Source organism: Corvus brachyrhynchos, unplaced genomic scaffold (assembly GCF_000691975.1).
Source record: "Corvus brachyrhynchos isolate BGI_N302 unplaced genomic scaffold, ASM69197v1 scaffold105, whole genome shotgun sequence".
Taxonomy (NCBI): Eukaryota; Metazoa; Chordata; class Aves; order Passeriformes; family Corvidae; genus Corvus; species Corvus brachyrhynchos.
In genome coordinates, this window is record NW_008238452.1 from 2625502 (window position 1) to 2631521 (window position 6020).

At 38.8% G+C, this 6020-nt stretch overlaps 1 long non-coding RNA gene across 1 annotated transcript; it reads right to left on the reverse strand.

Moving 5' to 3' along the window:
* Positions 1 to 1566: 1566 nt before the first annotated feature.
* Positions 1567 to 3394, reverse strand: LOC108447322. The gene is made up of 3 exons (XR_001862816.1): positions 3233 to 3394; positions 2750 to 2786; positions 1567 to 1618 (listed from the first exon to the last, which is right to left on the reverse strand). It is a non-coding gene; the product is annotated as an uncharacterized LOC108447322 (long non-coding RNA).
* Between the last annotated feature and the right edge of the window lie 2626 nt (positions 3395 to 6020).

A 6020-nucleotide genomic window follows, 5' to 3' on the forward strand; every position in this document is an offset into this window, starting at 1 on the left:
TAGGAGAGTAAACATCTTAGAAGCTTCGTAGTTAGGGATCAGAATGCCCCAGACCCCAAGGTCCTCTCCAGAACACATTCTGTAAACTAAGATAGAACCATCCAGGGGAAGGTTCCTTGGGGAAGAGGGGCTCGTTCAAGCCTCTCACTGGGGAATTTTTGATAGATATGCTAATTAGTAAAACCTATAACGTTATACCAGATCTTTTGTGGGTGTGCATTGCGGGGTGAATTTCAGTGCATTCCACCTGGACATAGTGCACCTAAGGATCCTGAAAATAAATACAGAGGTAAAATCCCTTTTTCCCTTCTAACCTTGTTTGACTCTTGATTTTAAGACCAGGAAAAGGCATCACCCACTTGCAGAAAACAAAAAGAAGTGGAAATCTCACAATGTCTGGACTGCCTTACTAACAAAGATGTAAAAGTAATTTTTTCAATGTATATCTGTAACTTTTAAACTCACTTAAAGGAGATCCTATTTAGGGAATGTCATCTGAAGCTTACAGAATTTTCTGATTTGCTTTAATCTGGAATGCCTACCTGAAAAACAGACTAAATAGAAGCGCAGTAGAATCTCTAAATAATGTGTTGGTTAGAAAAACTTGTTGGGTAACTTTGCTAATTAACCTCACTAACACTTCTTTCTGAAGACTTACCTCTTTCTTACCTACACTGACATCCCTCTACTTTAGCAACACACCATTCTTAAACCTGGAAAAGAAACCCCAATTCTAAAATTCCTCTTCAATAAAGAAAAACCCACATATGTCTTAGGCATCTTTTCCAGTCACCAGCTCACAGTTGTTTGAGTCCACTATAACCAACTCCTTCCATTAATCTAGTGGCCCTAGTTTAATATCAAAATTAGGAAAACTTTCTTTTTTCTCCTTGAATAGAAGGCAAATTGTAGAAACAAACAAAATAATTACAAAAAAGATACTGTTAAAACAATATGTTACTACAGTGCTGTAATCTAATAGTTTCAAATTATATCTTGTAGAACTGTGATACAGAGGAACCTCCTGATAAATTTGTTAGAGGTTATTAATAATCATAACTGAATGCCCATCTATACATAAATACACAAACTAGGCAACCTTCTCCTTTTCCTCCACTTGTCAATGCCTTTTCAATACCTTGTCTCCAAAGGAAAGCCTCTATACACAGTATCTTCGTATTGCTATATGACTAACAAACACTTTCTGCCACTGTTCACATAGAAATAAATTTAAACTAGATTTCATACATGTATGTCTCTCTTTGAAATGAAAACTGAAATTTATTCCTCACCACTTTATTTTGAAACTGGCTTTTTTTTTTCTTTTTTAATTGTGTCTAGAAACAATTCTGCTTGAAACATTCAAAGCACAAGGCTGTTTTCAATAGATTGACAGAAGCTTTAGGGGGAATTCTCTGCCTTTACTGAAGCCTGGTAGTGCTGGCAAAAGAAATTAGGAGCAGCTGCAAAAACTACTAATGCAAAAAGAGGCAATTCATCCTAAAATATGAAGTCAAATACCCCCTCAACTTGTAGAAGTTGAGAAGAAGCAGTGATTTACCCTCACCTCCTCCATCCAGACCAGCTCTGAGAAAGAGGCCATTGCAGTCACACAGACCTAAGGGAGATGAGAGACATAAGGTTACAAAAAGGAAGCATGATCACTTTTCTCTCTAGTCTGAGTACAGTCTCAAGGTGTTTGGTTACAGCAAAAAACATGCCAAATCATCAGAGGGAACAGACTATGATGAGAGTCATAAATCTATTTAGATTAACTGAATTTTTCACCATTTGGCTTCAAGTAGAAGAACTAAATATTTTTTCTTGCAACTAATCTGTTTTGACTCTATGAAAAACATTTTCATTGCAATGAAGTTATTAAAGTCTTAGCACTTACTGTTTTGTAGTTAATATAGGAACTTTTTTCTCCTGGCCTGCTAGCTCCTCTGCAATAAATTTCTTTGCACAGGTCGGCTCTTCACTCTACTTCTCTTATTACTTCATTTAAGAGAATGATTTATTTTAAACCCCAAACCAAACACAAGATCGAAGCATAGAGGTTAAGAAATGAAATAAAAAGAAAACAGACCTTCACCTTTCATTATGCCTGTCTTAAGTATCCGCTTTATTAAACTTACTCACTGTTTAAGTCTGGTTTATTAAAAACCATCAGTGTTTAGCTTATGCTATTTTTGAAGCAGTCTGCACCATGTAGTGTTTAATAGGCTGTCCGAAACCAGATTTTTGCTGTTGTTGTTTGAAAAGCAAACAGATTTAGAATGCTCCAAGAAATGCAGTTAGCAGTCACACAAGCTTGGCCAATATCATACCAAGTTAATTTTATAAACCAAAATCTGAAGCGTGTTTATTGCCTCTGGTAGGGCTACTCATTGAAGATATAATCTGGTTCCCTATTGGAAATCTCAGCACAGGTTGACACTTACATCAGTGTTTAACCACACTCTTTACCCATATGAAAATCTCTTTACACTCTCAAGAACATGTAAAGAATCACCTGCCAGTAGGAAACTGATTTTCTGTTCCACCCCTAAATCTTGATGCTGACGGATCAAGAATCACTTACAATCAGCTGCACTTTATTATTTATAATATATATAAAATATAATTATATATATTGCACTTGGTGTAATCGGTAGGAACTCTGTTCAGAATTTAGATGAGAGGAGGATTGATATGCAGTGAATTTAGAAGCAAGATCCAGTAGCAGACACTACATTTAAAATGTTACCTCTGAGCCATTGCTCCCATGATGTCCACAGGGAATGCTGTCAAAATAAGGGACAAGATTTTGGTTATCAAGTGTTATTAGCTCTGAAGCAGTGCAATTGTATCATCTGCACTGTATCATCATTTTTAGAAATAGGGAATTTGGTATGAATCCTGTGCATCTCTTTTTTGGTATTTTTTTTCCCTATTTCTATGTATGACACAGTTTGGAAAGCTACAGCAAGAAACATCTTCATCCAGCTGGGAAAGTCCCATTTTCTCTGGTCCTTTTAAAACAAGAAGACTGCTTAAAACATGAAAAGAACAGCTATATATGGTACAAGCAGATCTTCATAGCACAGGATAAATTCATCTGTCTAAACACAGGCACCTTCTGCTCTTTGAGATGCTCTGAGTCATGGCTTCTCATGGCAATCTGACCAAAAATACAGAGCAATTTTTTAAACCATTGCCCCAGTGAGGTGATGATGTAGCAGTGTCAAACCTGTATCCATGGAAGGCAGACAGCTCCTCCTGCCCTGGACACAAGTCCCTCTGGAGCCACCAGCGAGGGCCAACAGTGTCCCCAGGGGCAGCATGATCCATGTACAGGCAAGCCCATGTGCTGTCCTTTCCTGTAAGGAATGAAGCACAGCTCGCTGAAAGGCCGTTTCCCGCACCCTGGAAAAATATATCAGCGCTTTGCAAAAGCAAACAAAAAGCCCCAAACTTTGCTCCATGTCAGAATGAAAAGTGGACATTTTTAAATTCCCAGTAGGTATGGCTGTGTTTGAGCAAACCCAAATTGCTGGACCTCACAAGTTGCCACACAGCAGAGCTGTTGTTGCCCTTCAGTCAGCTCTAATTAGGAGCTAATTGAATGAGTTTTTGCCTCAGACATTTCTGCGAACAGCCTCGAACTACAGAGTCACAGCCAAACGTCTTCATTTGAAAAGCTGCTCCTGCCTCTAAACTCAGACATATTGCACACCCCTTTGGAATGCCCTGGAAAGCAGGTAAATAACTCAAAATCTCTAGCTCTCCAGCTTATCCCAAATGCAATGTCTAGCACCTTATAGAAATAACAGAGAAGGGAAATAAATGCAAGAGAGAGAGAAGTCATAAAAAAAAAAGCTCTAGGAGGTTCCCATGTAAGGTCACCAGAAGAGTTGAGGGGGTTGTTTTTCTTCTCCCTAATAAAGCGGCCTAAATTTAATTTCTCTTTTCATTTTCTACTTTACTCTGCTCTTTTCCTCTCAATCTCCGTCCTCCTCCTTCTCCTCCTTTCTTCTCCTCCAGTCTGAAATTCCATTCCCAGCCATATGTTTCTCATTGTGATCCACCTTCCATTTTTGGTCATACAGCAGAATGTGGTTTGAAGATCCAAGAAAGTCAGAGCGTGTTGACACAAGGACGTTGGATTCTAGGTTTTGTCAACACTGAGCTGAAGAGCTTTGGGCCTTGAATCAATTTTAGCCCCCTTGACCAAGGAAACCCTGCAGAGAGTCAGACTAAGATCAACGAGAACAGATTTCCAAGTGAACAGAGCCATATAAGTATATCTTGCACTACAGGGGAGTGGTTTTTATTTTCCCTATTATCTGCCCTTGCTCCAGTATTAAATTCAAACACTACTCAAGTTTGCTTGGCATGCAGCTCTTTGCAACGAGACCCTAAAATTTTCTTGTAGGTGATGTTCAGTAATGAAAGCCTAAAAAAACCTTGACTTTCAAACATCAGATGGAGTTTTTCTAGAAATTGAGACAAATATAAATAATAAACCCAAAACTACTCCAAGCAAGTGACGGAGAGCCTCACTCTTCTCCCAGACAACCTGGGGAATTTCCTGCTAAATTACTGTGCTCCCAGATGTCTGGGCATGTGAAGTGGGTCCACCAGCTAAAAGTCCATCCCCAACCTTGGGATTCAACTAAAAACATGTGTATAAGGCTAGGTAATGGAAGAGGGTGCAAGGGAAGGAGAATTAAACTGATGTTGACATTATTTGAAATGTGCTTTAATTCATGCTCTGCCAGATAGCTGCAGATTAATCTCAAACTGTTTATTTTAATGTATCATATTTCTGACTTGCAGCTAGCTATCAGCTGCTGTAATATAAGCTTTAATTTTGGCACCAACGAGTTCGTCATTGTGTTTACATTTGCACTCACACTTTCTTCGGTTTTATCATAAGCAAGTTCATGATTTAATGGCACTTACTTTCCTGAATAAGAACTGGTGTAGTTAATTTTTGGTGATGGGAGAGAGACTTTTTATAAACTACCTATTTTCCTTGTGTAATTGCTTGCAACAACAAGGTCTTGAAAGATCCTTTAGTTACACAGCCATTTCTGAGGGAAAGTAGAAATGAAACAGAGGATTATCTGGTCTTAAATTCTGGATTAAGGATCGGGCTGATCTGAATAAATCTGAAAAGTTTTAATCACTTTTCTAGCTAACACTCCAAACTCCACATTGAAAATATCCCGGTTTCATTGAGCTCAAACAGAGCTATATGATAATCCAGAAATAACCAGGAAAATGCTGTCAATACAAAATCATACCAGCTAATGAAAATCAAGTAGGTCTTTTGCTGAACAGAGTTACTCTAGCCCAGTGTGGGAAGGAACTTGGATTAATTTATTTGATTCAAATATTTTTAACCACTTAAAAATATTGCTTCTTTAAATTAGTGTAAACTTGGACTGGCAGACACTTGCAGATCCTGATGGCCATGGAAAGGAAGTGCTCACTGGATATGTAGTCAAGAGATGCATTCCCATTTTTCTGAGGATAAGACTGGGTTCTTGCTCCCTTCCTCCTGCCAAAGGACGAGCCCAACTCCATACTAAATTTACAAGTGGTGGTCTGGTTTTAGGATCTGTGGCAGGTTTCCAAGATGACATAGTGGGGTGCTCAGATGCCTCCAATGAGCGGCAGTGACACGTCTGAGAGGAATTTTTATAAAACACATGGATGTAAAGCTTCAGGATTCATGTTTTACATGAGGCAGCGCAGTCTGAAGTGTCAGCCTTTATAACGGAGTAATGCCGAATAGTCCCAAGCTAGGCTCCAAGTATTACAACTTGCAAAACACTGCAAGACCTCACAAGTGTGGAGACACGCAAGCAGGAGGCAAAACACATCATGACTCCTAGCCAGATTTCTTGGCTTGAGAAAATTTCCCAGCGAGAGAAAGTTTCTCTGATTCTGGAGCGTGCTAGAGAAATTCAAACAGGAACCATACATCTTGAAGATGCATAAAACTGTGAGAGCAAAGACAAGAATTTTGT